At 42.7% G+C, this 18,448-nt stretch overlaps 1 protein-coding gene across 1 annotated transcript in view; it reads right to left on the reverse strand.

Annotated features, from left to right (window-relative positions):
* LOC132825635 (glutamate receptor ionotropic, NMDA 1) overlaps nucleotides 1-18,448 on the reverse strand; it is a 169,227-nt gene that overhangs the window by 11,815 nt on the left and 138,964 nt on the right. The gene's annotated exons all lie outside the window — the stretch shown is intronic.

An 18,448-nucleotide genomic window follows, 5' to 3' on the forward strand; every position in this document is an offset into this window, starting at 1 on the left:
CACCCAATATCAGGTCTCATAGCGGAAGCAGTAATGCAGAGACTTGATCAAGCTGCCCTCCCACCTATCCAACCCAAACTTTGTCATTGCAAAACAGAACAAATTAGAGGAAACATACAACATTATCCTGACAGGCTTAAAATTCACAAAAGAGGAGAGAAAAACAACAGACTCCCACTCCTAAACGCGACAGTTTAACGCACAGTTACTGGAGAGCTTCAATCCAGTGTCTACAGAATAACAACACACACGGACCAACTACTTAACTTCAGAAGCAATCACCCCGATACCCACAAAAGGAGCTGCATTAAGACATTATTTCAACAAGCTGCATCACACTGTTACACCTAAGAATGACAAAAAGCAGAAGAAAAATATCTACGTTTTCAAGAAAAACGGGTGCCTGATAAACACAATCTGCCGATTCTTCAGAAATAAACCCATACAAGCAGATACAATGCAATCAAAAACTATAGCCACATTACCTTACATCAAAGACATATCAGAAATGACTTCCAGACTACTTAGACCCCTTGGCATCGTGGTAATCCACAAACCTACCAACATTCTTAAACAGTGACTAATGAAACTAAAGGATCCATTTGATGCCACCAGAAAAACTAATTTACAAGATACCATGCAAGAACTGTGTAAACAAACAACACTACATCAGACAAACTAGCAGGAAACTTGCCACCAGGATGCATGAAAATCAACTGGCTACCAAAAGACGTGACTCACTCTCATTAGTTTCCACACATATAGACAAAGAAGGACACCACTTTGACTGGGACAACACACACATCCTAGGACAGGCAAAACAAAGACTTGCATGAGAATTCTGAGAAGCATGGCATTCTAACCAGAACTACATCAATAAACACAACGACTTAGATCCTATCTACCTTCGCTTGGGAAAAAAAACTGGAAATGACATCATGTACTTTAGGAAATCAAGGCCCATAAATAGAGGAGGGACATACCACCAGCGCTTCACCAGAGACTCTCAGTGATGATGTTACCTAGTATTGTGATGAAACATCTGAAAACAAACCTTGAAGCTCAGCGAACTAACTTAGAGACATCATCATCCTGAGCTACAAATCTTCTCAAAAATCGCTAATGAAAGACAATATTCCATTTGCCTTCTTAATTATCTGCTGCACCTGCAAACCAACTTTTTGTCTTTCAAGCGCAAGGACATCCAGGTCCCTTCGCACAGTAGCATGCTGCAATTTTTCACCATTTAAGAAATAGTCCATTTTGTTGTTATTCCCTCCAAAAAGGATGAGCTCACTTTTACCAACATTGTACTCCATCTGCCAGATCCTTGCCCACTCACTTAACCTATCTATATCCCGCAGCCAACTTTCAGTGTCTTCTGCGCACTTTGCTCTACCACTCATCTTAGTGGTATATGCGAACTTTGACACTTGGTCTCCAACTCCAAATCATCTATGTAAATTGTAAACAATTGCGGTCCCAAAACTAATCCCTGAGGCATACCACTAGCCACTGATAGTCAACTAGCGAAACGTTCATTTACCACCACTCTTTGCTTTCTGTTAGTTAACTAATCCTCTATCCATGCTAATACATTATCCATAATGCTGCACATCTTTATCTTATGCAGCAGCCTTTTGTGTGGCACCTTGTCGAATGTCTTCTGGAAATCTTTGGGGCATGTGAGACCAAAACCCAAACCTTCGAGCCCAGAGATAGGAACACTTAATGCTGCACAAGGGCTCTGTTCCTCAAGTTAGATATTTTCCAATTAACTTGTTTAGAGATGCTATTACACATCTCTTGAGTGAGTAGGCCTTGAACCCAGCCTTCCTGGTCCTGTGATAGGGACTCTACCATTGCGGAACAAGAGCCCCAAAAAAAGAATATCCAAGGGTTAACCATCTCCTGTACTTCATTAATGAGGTTAGAAGTGCTTATCATGGATGATTGCACAGCCTTCTACATTATTTATAACTCCTCAGTTGCAATGTGCGGCAAGACATGAGCAATGTCTAAGCTTGAGTTTCCAAATGGCAAATAATATCCATTGCACACAAGTAACTGGTCATGACCAGCTCAAACGAGAACCTAACCATCTCCCTTTGATGTTCAATGGCATGATGATTGCTGAATTCCTTCACTCTCAACATCCTGAGGATTACTATTGACCAGAAACTGGAAAGGGCCTACTTTTCTTCAAGTTTCTAAAAGGGTGGCAAGAAAGGGGATACAATATTCAGGGGGTGCCCTTCTGCATCTGTGTTCCCTGAAGGTGGTAATCCACTTTCTTCCTAACCACCTGCTCACCAAACCCCATCCCCCATCATCCATTTCTTCTCCACTACTCCCCATCCAAGCTGACTAATCCCTCCCTCCATCAATACCCAACTTACTTGCCATGCAGTTCCACTGAAGCCCTTACCTTGGGACTGTCTGTGTGCTTCCAGAGGATGTGTCTCAGCAGATGGGCAGAGATTGACCTCTGTCACACCATGCAACTGAACTGGAACCAAACCCCACCAGGGCCCCCACAGCATTACCATGTTTTTGGAGGAAAAAGTGACTTTCAATTCGTACATCATAGGCTCATGTCAGACTGCAGGAGATAATATTCGTAGTATTCATCAGTTTGCTGTCTATAAATGTATCAAATGACAATTTTTCCTTTTATGTTTGTTATTCATCAACACTTGGATTTGTGTAGAACACTGGATTTCTCTCAGTGCAAGATTTCACACACATGCGACACTGTTTCTCCCCTCCACCCAGCCCATCTCCACTAACCACCCCACAACCCACGTGCATTAACACCCCCAATCCACCCCATTAATACCCCAGCCTACCCCATTAACACTCCCAATCCACCACCACTAACACTCCCCCAACCTACCACCACTAACATTAACCTCGCACCCATGTATCCATTTCAGTTTTAAAGTTAACACTGCATTTAGAGTAATTACCATCTGCTCAAATGAGTTCCAAACTTCTGCCATCATCCCTTCAAATGTACTAAACCAAATTTCTTCTTGAAAGGATTGACCCTACATTTTAAATTTGGGTAGCCATAACCTACACTTACTTTCTTTCTCTCTAATCTGTTTTCTTAATAGCTTGAAAACCCTGATCAAATCATCTCTTAATGTTCCAAATTTAAGAAAATACAACCCAGTTTGTGTAAGTTCACCTCATAAAGTCTCCTAATTTAACAAATGGAGTTGAAGTGTCATTCTGGTAAATCTATACTGTCCACCTTTCTTCTTCTTAAGCTCTCCCTGCAAAGGCAGGTCCAACACCAGCACCACAACCTCCACTACTGGTAGGGCAAGAACACACCCCAGCCAGAACAGGGATCAGGTTAGTGTCATCAGTCTGATGCACACTAGCCAACTGCCTCTCCCCACTCACAAGTATGTTTTTGCCTGGTGCTTGGGCAGTATATTCAAGGCTGCAAGTTTCTTTCCATCATACAGCTGACTAGGATTTTCTCCCACTCCTACTGCCTGCCATTGGTAGGTGTTAGAAGGATTTGCAGTCTGATACTAAGCCCATTTGATCACATTATGGATGTGCCTTACTTGGTCCTGGAATGGGACTGGAACAATGAGCGTCTGGCTCAGAGGCAGGGATGCTCCCAATCCATGACAAGACTTTGTCACATTGTTCTCCCACTAAATCCATTATATCCTAAACTGTGGTGTCCAGAACCACTCAATATAACTCAAGAGCTTTGTAAAGCTGAGGTACCATTTCACTTTGTCATTCTTTTCTATATAGGGGCGACATGGTGGCTCAGTGGTTAGCACTGCTGCCTCACAGCACCAGAGTACCAGGTTCAATTCTAGCCTCGCGTGACTGTTTGTGTGGAGTTTGTGGCATTCTCCCCGTGTCTGCGTGGGTTTCCTCCGGGTGCTCGGTTTCCTTTCAGTCACAAAGATGTGCAGATCAAGTGAATTGGCCATGCTAAATTGTCCATAGTGTTAGGTACATCATTCAGAGGGAAATGGGTCTGGATGGGTTACTCTTTGGAGGGTCAGTGTGGACTGGTTGGGCCGAAGGGCCTGTTTCCACACTGTGGGGAATCTAATCTAATCTGGTGAAGACATTTCAATGATCTGCATGCTTGGACTCACCAAGTCTCTGTATCTTCACTGTTTCTCACCATTTCACAATTTAGCAAATATCCTGTCCTATTAATTTTAGATCCAAAGTGGAGGATCTAACAGACATTCTGAAATCTGTTTTCCCGCAGTTTGCCCATTCACCTAACATTATCACAAAGATATTAATATAATACGTTACCATTTATACATCTTACAATACCCCCTATCTTTGTGTCACCAGGGTTCACAATCCACCTGTTTTTGATCTAGCCTAGAGATGTGAGGATGGCACTTGGGAGGTCATGGGATCCCTTCTATATCTGGTTCAGGTGTCCTGCCTGGAATCCAGCACAAATAGATAATGCCAATATACTGAGATCCACATTTAAGCCAAAATTCTACTGAGAAATCATAGGTGTCTGGAGCCTGCATGAACTGACCCACATATGTCTCTAGATTTGTTGTATTTTGCTGCACAATCCTATCAATCAGAAGGGTTACGCTGCAGAAGGAAAATGTGCTTTTGAGGGTGAAGTAAGGAATAAAAATAAAAGAAATATGAGGGAGAGGAGTGCTAGTTAGAGCAGCCAACTGTCAGAATCATACAGCAACTAATTATTGGTGGCAGATTCTCTTGGCAAATCCTCCCCTCCCTTTAGTAGCTGAAAATTTATTGCTGGAAAAGCTCAGCAGGTCAGGCAGCATCCAAGGAGCAGGAGAATCGACGTTTCGGGCCTGAGCCCTTCTTCAGGAATCCTGTCTATACCTGACATATGCTTCCTTCTTTTTCTTAACCAAAACCCTCAATTTCTTTAGTCATCCAGCATTCTCTATACTTACCAGCCTTCCCTTTCACCCTGACAGGAATATACTTCCTCTGGATTCTTGTTATCTCATTTCTGAAGACTTCCCATTTTCCAGCCATCCCTTTACCTGCGAATATCTGCCTCCAATCAGCTTTTGAAAGTTCTTGCCTAATACCGTCAAAGTTGGCCTTTCTCCAATTTAGAACTTCAACTTTTAGATCTGGTCTATCCTTTTCCATCACTATTTTAAAATGAATAGAATTATTGTGGCTGGCCCCAAAGTGCTCCCCCACTGACACCTCAGTCACCTGCCCTGCCTTATTTCCCAAGAGTAGGTCAAGTTTTGCACCTTCTCTAGTAGGTACATCCACATTGTGAATCAGAAAGTTGTCTTGTACACATTTAAGAAATTCCTCTCCATCTAAACCTTTAACACTATGGCAGTCCCAGTCGATGTTTGGAAAGTTAAAATCCCCTATCATAACTACCCTATTATTCTTACAGATAGCTGAGATCTCCTTACAAGTTTGTTTCTCAATTTCCCTCTGACTATTGGGGTTCTATAATACAATCCCAATAAGGTGATCATCCCTTTCTTATTTCTCAGTTCCACCCAAATAACTTCCCTAGATGTATTTCTGGGAATATTCTCCCTCAGCATAGCTGTAATGTTATCCCTTATCAAAAATGCCACTCCTCCTCCTCTCTTGCCTCCCTTTCTATCCTTCCTGTAGCATTTGTATCCTGGAACATTAAGCTGCCAGTCCTGCCTATCCCTGAGCCATGTTTCGAAAATTGCTATGATATCCCAGTCCCATGTTCCTAACCATGCCCTGAGTTCATCTACCTTCCCTGTTAGGCCCCTTGCATTGAAATAAATGCAGTTTAATTTATTAGCCCTACCTTGTCCCTGCCTGCCCTGACTGTTTGACTCGCTTCTGTTCTCAGCTGGACCCGTCTCAGTTCGATCTCTTTCCTCACTATCTCCCTGGGTTCCCCCCCCCCCGCACCCAACCACCTTACTAGTTTAAATCCTCCCAAGCATCTCTCGCAAATTTCCCTGTCAGTATATTAGTCCCCTTCCAATTTAGGTGCAATCTGTCCTTCATATACAGGTTACCTCTACCCCAAAAGAGATTCCAATGATCCAAAAATGTGAATCCTTCTCCCATACACCAGCTCCTCAGCCATGCATTCATCTGTTCTATCCTCTTATTCCTGCCCTCACTAGCTCGTAGCACTGGGAGTAATCCAGATACTACTATCCTTGAGGACCTTCTTACCTCCTTAAATTTCTGCCTAACTCTCTGTAATCTCCCTTCAGAATCTCAACCTTTTCCCTTCCAATGTTGTTGGTTCCAATGTGGACAATGACCTCCTGCTGGCCCCTCTCCCCCGTGAGAACATTCTGCACCCTCTCTGAGACATCCTTGATCCTGGCACCAGGGAAACAACACACCATTCAGCTTTTTCTCTGCTGGCCACAGAAACGTCAGTCTGTACCTCGGACTACAGAATCCCCTAACACAATTGATCTCTTGGACACCGACATACCCCTCGTTACATTAGAGCCAGTCTCAATACCAGAAACTTGGCTGTTTGTGCTACATTCCCCTGTGAATTCATTACCCCCTACATTTTCCAAAACACCATATCTGTTTGAAATGGGTATATCCACAAAAGACTCCTGCCCTAGGTGCTGATCTCTCTCACCTTTCCTTGAGTTAACCCATCTATGTGGCTGTATCTGAGACTTTCCCCCCTTCCTATAACTGCCATCCATCACGTACTGTTGCTGTTGCAAATTCCTCATCGCTTCTATCTGTCTCTCCAACCGATCCACTCGATCTGATAAGGTTTGCATCCAACAGCATTTATGGCAGATATAATCTGCAGTAATCCTTAAACTCTCTTTAAACTCCCACATCTGACAAGAAGTACATATCACTGCAAAGGCCATTTTTGCTCCTTCACAATCTACAGACCCAGAAAATAACACCGTCTTATTCCTCTACAAACACTGCCCCAGGTTAAATTCATAGCTATGGCTTATATTTTAAGTTTAATCAAGAGACTTATCTCCAAAAACATATAATCAAGAAAGAATCCACTATACTCACTACTTCAGCCTTTCTCTTGGACAGACTTAAAACAACAATTAACTTATCTGATTCTGTGCTGTGAACTTCGCCCAACAGTTCCTCCAAGATTAGTTGTGAATTTCACTGTTTGTTAATTTTCCCAGATGCACTCCGATATCCAGCGATACACGAATTCAAACAACAAAGGCAGTAACTGTGCAGGCTCGTTCGTTCGTCTCTCTCTCTCTCTCCTGCACTGTCCTCACCATGTGCTTCCTTTGTCTGCTCTTCTCCCTTTTAAACTGCTGTTGTTTTGACTTTTTTTTCCCCAAAGTTCCAAAATAATGCAACAGCATATAAAACAGGAATTGCTGCTGCTGGAATTCGAGGAAATCACCTCCAAAACCTAAAATACCTCAAAAAAAGGAGCAGCTCTTACAGCCCGAAATTTTTCCCGTCCTCCATCTTAGATTATCCAGAATCCTCAAAGATTAGGATTCTCGTGCTCTATTTCTTGTTCTGGTGTCACAGCTTCAACTTCCACCTTGACAGCTTGTGAAATTTAAACTCAGTTAATAACATCTGGAATATAAAGCTTATCTCATTAATGATGATGAAACAACCATGAATCTATAATCACTTCACTAATGTCCCTTAGGGAAAGAAATGTGTCATCATTACCTTGTGTGACTAACATATGTCACCAGAGCCCCAGCAGTGTAGCTGACTCTTAACTGTCCTCTGAGCAAGTCACTCAACTCAAAGGAATTTGTGAGGGGCAACAATTATTGGCATTGCCAGCAATGCTCAAGTGATGAAATATTAAAGAAAGAGTAAGGCAATGATCATTGCAATAGAAGAAAATTGAGCATCTCTTTATTACAACTATGAGATTGATAGTTTTGCAATACATTGTGTTTGTATCTATAAATTTAAATCCCATGTTATTTACATTCCCATTATGAAGGATGCAGAAGAAGCCAACGGAAATATCAGGTTACACACACTTCTAGAATATCACAAGCAGTATTTTGAGTTCATTTAGATCCTGGAGAGAAGGAACAGCTAGAGGCCAAAAAGGTTCCTATGGTTCACTGTGCGGGAATGTCAGTGGAAATTCATACTCCAGTTGAGATGGTCAAATTCATGGGGAGATAAAACAAAACAGGAAGAGTTACCTAGCTTTACCTGGAAGCAGAATCTCTGGGAAAGGAAATTTCACTGCCAAAGCATGCTCTAAGTTTGCAAATCGTCACACAGAAAACAAAGGAACTGGAATAAACCATCAGTTGCTGGGAAACCCTTTGGGCCGATACAATGAAAATTGAACATTTACATAAAGGACAGTGTAAAAGATAACTGTGAAGTGTGCTTTTTCCCTTTGGCTGCTCCCATTCTATGGGAAGAACAAAAATATCAGCTGGGGTTGGATTATGCTGTGGTTGATGAAGTCTCTGTAGCCACCAGTGCAAATAAAAGGTTCTGATGTAGAGGAAGCAGTCTTAAAACTTGTGCCCTTGAGATTTTCATCTGTGCACTCTGTTGCAGGACTAGGTTGTGATTTCTCCCTCTGTCAAGCAAGTCCCTCAGCTGTATCATCCTGCAGTTCATGCGGTTCCCTCCCAGTGTACTCCACATCATGTGTGCTATCATTCTCTGAATCCATGCTTGCTAAAGTAACTTTGTATCTTCTGGGCTGCTGCTTTGTGATACATTCTCAACAACTGGGACCTCTACATGTTGTTGCCCTGAGAGAAAGAGAGACATAAAGCTCTTTCAGCTGTGGTCAGGGACCTGGGTTTGATTCCAGCCTTGGGTGACTGTCTGAGTGGAATTTGCATGTTTTTTCTGTCTGCATGGATTTCCATTGGGTGCTCCTGTTTCCTCCTACAGTCCAAAGATGCGCAGTTTAGGTGGAGTGGCCTTGATAAATTGCCGCGTGGTGTCCAGGGATGTGTACGTTAGGTGGATTAGCCATGACAATTGTGAGGCAATGGAGACAGGATGGTGAGCTGGATCTGAGTGGGATGCTTTTCGTAGGGTTGATGCAGATTTGATGGGCAAATGGCCTCTTTTGACGCCATAGGAATTCTATGATAAAGATTACCTCAAAGAGAGACAGCCAGGAAACTGTTGAAGGCAGCAACATTTTGTCATGCAGATTGTGTAAGGTTGAGATTTTAGTGAGAAGAAAGAAAGTGTGCAGTAGCAAAACATATCCTCCAGCCACACCAGGTGACATGCCGTAATCCAACCACTTTGTATGATTGGCATTATTTGCTCCTTGTGCAAGAGGGGACATAAATGATTACTAACCCTCCTCTTGTCTATTATAGTTTGTCAGATTCCCAATATCCAAGAGGGACAGTTTTTATGTTAGCCTAGCAGAATGCTCTGAGGGCCTACCTATCATGGTCATTATCCACTACACTGGATCCTAAGCAGACCCTCTGCAAAAATATACTAATCTGCAACCTACCTGCTCCATAGGATCCTAGAAAGGATCACTTAACTGGAAACAGTCACAATCCACTCCACCAGACCACTGGACCACTCAAGTGTAAGAAACCTGCGAGGAAGTGGGGTAAGCGTGCCAGCCTACTAGTAAGACTGAGACTACACGATTTTATGACTCCCTAGCTTACTCCGAGCAAACGTACAATCTCTGGAGAACAAGATAGATGAACTCAGATCACGGCTCAGCCTCCAGCATGAACTGCGGGACTGTTGCGCACTCTGCTTCACAGAAACCTGGCTCAACCCATCCAATCCCAACTGCACACTTCAGGCTGATGGTTTTTCCATCCATCGTATGGACTGTACAGCACCCTCGGGTAAGACAAAGGGTGGAGGGGGTTTGCTTTTTAATTAACAACACGGACATTGCAATCCTGGGCAGCCATTGCTTCTCAAACCTTGAACTCTCACCATCAAATCCCGCCCCTTCTACCTTCCACAGGCATGTACCGCTGCTAAACTAACTGCTGTGCACATACCACCGCAAGGAAAGATTGAGGAAGCTCTGGATGTGCAGTACTCCACCACTAATACCCTGGAGACAGAATATCCTGAGGCCCTGTTAATTGTAACTGGCAACTTCAATCAAGCCAATCTAAGGAAGGTGTTGCCCAAGTACCACCAGAACATTACCTGCCCACCAGGGGCCCCAACATTTTAGACCACTGCTACACCACTGCAAAGGATGCCTACCGCTCCATCCCCGCCCTCATTTCAGGAACTCTGACCACAATGCCGTGTTTCTTACAGGCACGAGCTCAAGCAGGAGCCCTCCTTGTGGATTCAGGTCCAGTGCTGGTCAGAGGAGGCAAAGGATCAACTCCGGTGCTGTCTCAAATCGGCTGATTGGGCCATGTTTGGGCAGGTACCTTGAACAAGTGTGCTGCCACCATCACAGACTTTATCAGCAAGTGTGTGAAGGGCTGCATACCGAGGAATTCAACCCGGGTATTCCCCAACAGGAAACCCTGGATAAATCAGGGCATCCAGAACCTGCTAAAAGCCAGGTGTGAGGCCTTCAGATCAGGAGACGCACTCAAATATAAGGAATCCAAGTATGACCTTCGTAGAGCCATTAAGACAACCAATGACCAATTTCGATCCAAACTAGAGACCCAGACAGACACCTGGTGACTATGGCAAGGACTGAATAACATCACAGGTTCTAAAAAGAAACAGTGCAAGATAGCAGACAATGGACACATCCCTCCCAGATCGTCTCAACGCCTCTATGCTCGCTTTGAGCAGAACTTGGCAGAGAGGTAATACCTATTCCGACAAATCCTGATGAACCTATCCCAACCGTCACTGCATCAGAGCTCACATCAGTTTTCCTTCATGTGAATCCAAGGAAAGCAATAGGACCAGACAGAGTATCAGGCCGTGCACTCAGAGCATGCGCAGATCAACTGGCAGAGGTCTTTTCAGACATCTTCAACCTCTCCCTGCAGCAGGCCACTGTCCCTTCCTGTTTCAAGAGGGTCAACATCATCCCTGTGCCTAAGAAAGCTCATGCAACATGTCTCAATGACTACTGTCCTGTGGCTGTAATGTTGGTGGCCATGAAGTGCTTTTGAAAGGCTGGTCATGGCATTAAGCAACTCCAGCCTCCCCACTACTCTTGACCCACTCCAATTTGCCTATTGGACCAACAGATCCACGTCAGATGCTATATCACTTGCCCTTCGCTCCTTCTCAGAACATTTTGACACCAAGAGCTACGTAAGAATCCTTACTCATTGACTACAGTTCAGCCTTAATACTATTATCCCCACGAGACTGATTACTAAACCTAGTGATCTTGGACTAAGACCTACTCTCTGCAACTGGATCCTCAGTTTCCTGACCCACAGGCCGCAATCAGTGAAGATTGGGGACAATATTTCATCCTCACAAACACTCAACACCGAAGACCCTCAGCCCCCTACTGTACTCACTGTAAACCCATGATTGCATCACCAAAGGCCAGACCAATGCCATTTACAAGTTTGCTGATACCACCATAGTCAGTCAAATCTCAGATGGCGATGAAACAGACTACAGATGGGAGGTGGAAGACCTAGAAAAATGGTGCACTGAGAACAACCTAGCTCTCAATGCCGGCAAAACCAAGGAACTCATTATTGACTTTCGGTGTGATGTTACTCATGCTCCCCCACACATTAACAGCACAGAGGTGGAATGAGTGGAGAGTGTCAAGCTCCTGGGAGTGGTTATCAACAACACACTTTCTTAGACTCTACATGTGGACACACTGGTTACAAAGGCCCAGCAACGTATCTTCTTCCTCAGGCAGCTGAGAAAATTTGGCATGATGGTGAATACTCTTGCCAACTTTTATAGCTGCGCCATTGAGAGCATTCTGTCTGGATGTATCACTACCTGGTATGGCAACTGTACCATTCAAGATGGGAGATGGTTACAGAGAGTGGTGAACTCAGCCCGGACAGTCACAAAGGCCAACCTCCTATCTATAGAATTCAACTACCAGACCTGCTGTCAAGGAAAGGCTGCCAGCATTCTCAGAGATCCATCCACCCTGGCAATGCTTCTCTACAACCTCTACCATCGGGGAGAAGGTACAGAAGCCTGAACACACACCAGCTGGTTTTGAAACAGTTTCTACCCTACTGTTGTTAGAATACCGAATGGACTCACAAGCTCTTAGCATTTGCCTGTACCGGTGTTTTGGTTTTTGCTGCAGTTTACCTATTGTTTACTTATCTGTGCTATTTAACTCTGTGATCTGCCTGTATTGCTCACAAGACAAAGCTTTTCACTGCCTCGGTACACATGACAATAAATTCAATTCAATTCAATTCAAATAGAGCTCCTGGTGTGTGTGAGGCAGCAATGTTGAGGAGAGATGGAGATGCAAAATGTAGCAGAAGGAAGTGGAAGACAATGGGCTGTAGTAAATAGAGGAGAATGCTGCTGGATGAAGAATTGGTGGGTTCTGGGTCATGCAGGGTTCTACAGAGACTGATGCATGATATGAATCTTACCTTGGCAATCTTGTCCAGATAACTGAACTTCCTGCATTGCATCCATGTTGTTGAGGAATGCTCTTGGTGCTGATACGTTCTCCTACCTATGTCCACGGCTGGCAAGGCTTTCAGTTCTGGCACTTAAATCCTTCCTTTATCATGGTAACCTCCTCCACCATGATCTCTAGTTCTGTATCTGAGGGGCAGGAGACCTATAAAGTTATGCTTTGATCTGCCATCTCCTGAACTAGATCTGGTTGCTTATATTGAAAGGGCTCTTCAAGAGGCGATGATTGCCTTTAAGTAATGCCTGGGACACAAGATGCTAAAATCCTCCAAAGACACGATATCAATCAACATTGGGCCCCTGGAAGCCTGATTATTTCATGATTTTGAGGGACTGCCTAATTTTGTATGATGATTTTTGCCTATTTGGTTAAGCAATTGGCCATGCAGCACCTGATCTAGATCCACACAATATACTCACATAAACTATAACACACATTTCAAAATGGAAGGACCTGGCTCAAGCAACATTTATTGATTCAATAGCAAAGTACACAACCACAACTCACAACTACAATACAAACTCCATAACAAAAGTGGATATTCCACAACGCTTGTCCATCCCAGTACTTTGCAAACTTCAGTATGATCCAAATCTAAATCCACATCTACATTCACGGTACCCGTTCCAAACAATAGATATATATTCCAAACCCAGGTACAAATTCCAAATGATAGCATCACAATTGAAATCTCAGCAGTCAACCTCAGCCAGGTATACAAATTCCAACTACAAGTGCACATTCCAAAAGCACAGCATGAGTTCAGACCACAAGTGAACCGTTGATTGGTTATATTGCAGGGCACCTTGAAAATGTATATGAAAGCTTAACGAAGATGCCAGACACTAAAGAAAGAATAGATATTGTACTTCTAGAAGAACATGCTCCCAGGGAATGTTTGAAGTTTACAATGAAGTTGATCTGTTCTTGCTAACTTCAACTGTTACCTCAGTTCACAATTCAGTTTTTTTTAAAGTTTAAAAGGAAGAGAAAACAAAATGATATTGTATTTCCAACAAACCAATTTGATCATCTTGTCTATAAAAGTTATCTTGTTGGACATCTTCCATCATCCGAAACACTCTCTGTTGCCTTCAATTCACAGAGGCACCATCCACTTAGCAAGCCCAGTTCACTGAGACAGTGAAGTAGAAATTACCTAAGACCTAACCCATCCCAGACAGGAGTCTGGGCCAAATTTCAATCGTTTGGATGATCTGTCAGCTCCATCTGCCTGTCATCTGTCCAGAGACTGGTACCCACCTCTTGGGGACTGAATGTGACCGATTGCCTGCCTTCGATGCAGTGGTCCTCTCATATGTCCTGGGGCAGTTTTGATCACTTCGAGCAAGGTAAGGGAGGATGAACACTGAGGACTTATTGCAAGCTGGCAGCAAACTTCGGGAGGTCTGTGGAACTGGAAGACCTCTCATAGAATCATAGAAACCTAACAGCGTGGAAGGGGGCCATTTGGCTCATTGAATCCACACCGAAGAGCATCCCACCCAGACCTAGCCCTCTACCTTACCCTGCCTTTCCCATGACCAAGCCACTAACCTGCACATCCTTGGACAGTGGAAGGAAACCGGAGCACTGGCAGGAAAGACACGCAGACACAGGGAAAATGTGTGAACTCCACACAGATAATCGCCCGAGGGTTGAATTAAACCCACATGCCTGGTGTTATGAGGCATTAGTGCTAACCACTGAGCCACCGTGCTGCCCTTCAATCCTACTATTTCCACATCTCGTTTTACAAAAGAGAGGCACACTTTTTTTTTAATGGTAGGTGCTGCTTCACTGCAGAAATCACTGAAGAACTCTTGAGTGGACTAGGCCCAACCCAGTTTATTCCATTTCGGAGAGGTGTCTGCTAACATGTGAAAGGGCACTGACGTTGAACTCAATGCCATGTATTGGGAAAGAGAATATTAGCTACTCCTATCCTTAGATGAAATCTAGAAATGATCCAAGGTTAAATGTTAAAGAGAAAGTATATCAGGATTGGCTGTGGTACCCGTTATGATCAGGCAGCCACAACATCATTCACTTAACCATTGTGTCAGGTTGCTGCAGGACTGAGAGAGATAGCTGATAGGGAGGTTCCCTTTCAGTTTCAGCACTAAGCTGAGGATCCATCATCTTTCTTAGATTTATGTACATGATTCCACACACATCTCAAAAAGGAACATATTCTCTGCTGTGCTGACAGGGAAAAGTATTAATCAGCAACTCTGAAATAAACAATAACCGCTGTTTATGTTGTTGCATGAAAATTAATGAATCCATTTCAATGCAACAGTAATTACACACTGTTTTCCGTAAAGTTACAATAAAGAAGAAATGGGTCCGGAAGTTACCAGAATGGTGCTGCGGTCTGTGGAATTACATCCCAACAAAAGTTGCAGCCATCTGGGAAGAAAAGTGTACTGAACAGATGGTAGTTCAAATCTGCTGTCAGTGATAGTTTAATACATCAGATTCTGGTTTGTACCCAGCACACACGTGACAAAACCACAGCAGCTTTGCAGTGAGTTTCTTTGGTGTCAAATCCTATTTGTTTGAAGCAAATCTTATCTCTAAACTCTCTGTGGATCTAGAAACCTGAAATACTTGAAGTAAACAGGAGTATTGGTAATGTGATAAACTTCTTAACACAAAGCTTTTAAGAGGTACTAAATAAAGAAAGCAACATATTCCCTTGATTACAGGATCAGCACTACCAGAAAGCACACAAATGTTCACTTGATTTTATCATTGATTTTTAAAACTCAACACAATTAACTATCCAAAATGGTCACTCCAGAGACTATCCTGGAAATCAACACCTCAACTTCTTCCACTTTTCTCTTGCACCAATCATACTCCTAGGGGATACCACTAAACAGTCAAAGTACCAAGGATCACTGCAACAAATCTCCGTGAACCACAGTGCTACTTTAGTCACTCTCCACTTCATGTCTCTCAATACACTCTTTTTTTCCAAAATGGCAGCCAAAACTAGTTAGAACAGCATTTCTCTAAATCCTGGAAGAAGTCAGCTTCAAAGTCTGAACCCAGGCCAAGTTGTAACTATTTCTTGAGCTAATATTCACAAACAGAAATTTGTTCAGTGCTCACAAGTAGAGGAACGGTCACTTACCTTTTGGGTGCTCTTGACAGCTATTATGGAAATCACAGGAATCATGGGGCTCTCAGTTAAGCGTTACTCCAATACTAAATTGTTTGACCAGAACTCACCAAGAAAATGCATATTTAAGTAAAGTTCTAAATCAGGCCCTTTGGTACCCACACTCTCACCTTTTGTGGTTCTGCCTCATCTGGAGGGAATAAAGGCCTTTGAATCAATGCAATACATCAATGCTTCAATCATGCACTCTATATGACATATGGAAATAGACACTAGACTTAAACATTGAGGAAAGGGGGAAACTACACTTTAACCAGGTTTTAATGCAAATGCAATTCCATCCCTGACAAGATTATATTAGGACCAATTCTTTTGAAAAATCAGCAGCAATTTATCAATACACCACTTAGATTCTAATCTCATAAAGAAAGCATTCTTTTTTTATCTAGTGGTGAATTCTGAACCTGTGAAGAGAATTGTACTGTGCTGCACATACACAGAGTTATAACATTGCAGGGGCAGGACACATACAAAGTGCACTTTGCAAAGGCAGGACATGTACAGGGAACTTTGTAAGGGAAAGACACATACAGGGCATACATTACAGGGGGCAGGGCATGTATAGAGTGACAACAACTTGCATTTATATAGCGTCCTAAACATAAGAGAACATGCCAAAATGTTTTACAGGAGTATTATCGAACAAAACTTGACATTGATCCAAACAGACATGAGGCCAGATGATCAAAAGCTTGGTAAAAGAGGTTTTAAGGAGTGTCTTAAAACAGGAAACAGATCACAGAGAGTTTAGGACCTAGGCATAGCCTCCATGGTGAAGCAATTAAAATGTAAAAATACCCAAAAGGCTAGTATTGGGCTGGTGGAAATTACAGATTTAGGGATGCTGATGGAGGGATGTGAGAAACAAGATGAGAATTTTAAAACGGAGACATTGTTTAACAGAGCCAAATTAGGTTAGAGATCAAAACAGAGAGAAGTGTGAACAGCTGTTTTATTTGATAATAGGTTATTACAGCATCTGCACGAGGGACACTGCATTTCTTGATCTTTAAATGACCTAGTTTCAGCTATAAAGAACTTAAAATTTGAAATGTGCAGATGACACAAAACTTGAAAGCATTGTGAATTTCAAGATGCAGAGTGTAAAATTTCAAAAGGACAGGCAGGTTAGTGAAATAGGCAGGCAAGTGAAATTTAATGCAGGAAATTGTGAAATTACTCATTTTGGTAAGGAAAATGAGAAGATACAGTATAAAATGAATGGTACAAATCTAAAGGGAAGGAGCAGAGGGACTTGATTTTAAATTAGTGAAAGTGGCAGCAAAAGTTATTAAAATGGCATTCCCTGTCCCACAGAAAATTGTGATGAATCTTTATAAAGCACTGGTGTTGCCTCAACTGAAGTATCATAACCAATTCCAGGTATTATATTTTAAGAATAATGTGATAGATTTAGAGTGTGTGCAGACAAGATTACAGGAAAGGCTGCAGTTACATCCTTTATTTAATTACCTGAATAAATCAGAGAAGTTGATTAAGGATGTAACAAGTAAGGGAGTTAAAGAGGAACCAGTATATCTAGTATACTTACATGTCCAAAAAGCATGTGTACAGGCACCAAACCCAAAAATTAACATGTGAAACTAGAACTGTGGGATCACGTTGTGGGTAATGTATTAGTATGGATGGAGGATTGGTTAACGGACAGGTAGCTGAGAATTGGGATAAATGGGGCATTTGCTAAATTCAGAAGAGGTTACTTGGCTGCCAAATCAAAGACTTGGTGCCACAGCCTTAAGATAAGGAGTCAATCATTCAAGACTGAGGGGAGGAGAAATTTCTTTACTCACAGGGTTTTGATCTTTGGATTTCCTACCCAGAGGTTTATGGACACACTTTAGTGATTGGAACCAGGGCTACCTGGATCTAATTGACTATGAGATTCTTGATTGGGCCAATCAGGGAGCCCTGGCTGACAGACAGAAACTGGAGATTCAGTAGGTCTCCTCAGCCAAGGGACTGGCACTGAGCTGGCTGGTCAGAGCCCATATATTGTGTACAAGTAAATAAAGGGTGACTTGGTGACAGAATACCAGCCTCTGTGCAGTTACTTCAGGCACAATATTTGAAATTTTGCTCTCAGCAAGTTATGGAATATGTGAAAGGTACAAAAGAAGAGACAGATGGTCAACCATGATAGTATTGAACGGTAAAGCAGTTTCAAAATCTGTATGATCACCTCGAGCTCCCACTTCTTGTGTACCTATGTATCCGAACTGGTTTTATTAATTTTAGAGAAGAAGGCTTGGAGGTGACTTGATAGAGGTATTCAAAATCATGAGAAACCTGCGAGAGATGTTTCGGAAGAAACTGCTCTCATTAACATAAGGATCCAGAACCAGAGGGGCATTGATCAAAGGTGAGTGACAAAAGAACCAATTATCACATGAAATGAAACCTTCGTACACAGCAGAGTAGTTAGGATCTGCAATGTATTGTCTTGGAGTGTGGTGGAGGCAGATTCAGTTATGGTTTTCAAAAGAGAACCAGTTAAGCATCAGATGAGAGAAGGTTTGCAGAGCAATGGGGACTAGCTGAGAGCTAGAATGGGCTTGGGAGGCTGAATAATTACAGGACAGAAGGTGACAATTCTGCAGTTTTTACCTAAGATTTTATATCACTAGTAGCACTTCAGTGATGTGTTGCAGAGAGTTCTGGGACTTAATCCT

Source organism: Hemiscyllium ocellatum, chromosome 21, assembly GCF_020745735.1.
Source record: "Hemiscyllium ocellatum isolate sHemOce1 chromosome 21, sHemOce1.pat.X.cur, whole genome shotgun sequence".
Lineage (NCBI taxonomy): Eukaryota > Metazoa > Chordata > Chondrichthyes > Orectolobiformes > Hemiscylliidae > Hemiscyllium > Hemiscyllium ocellatum.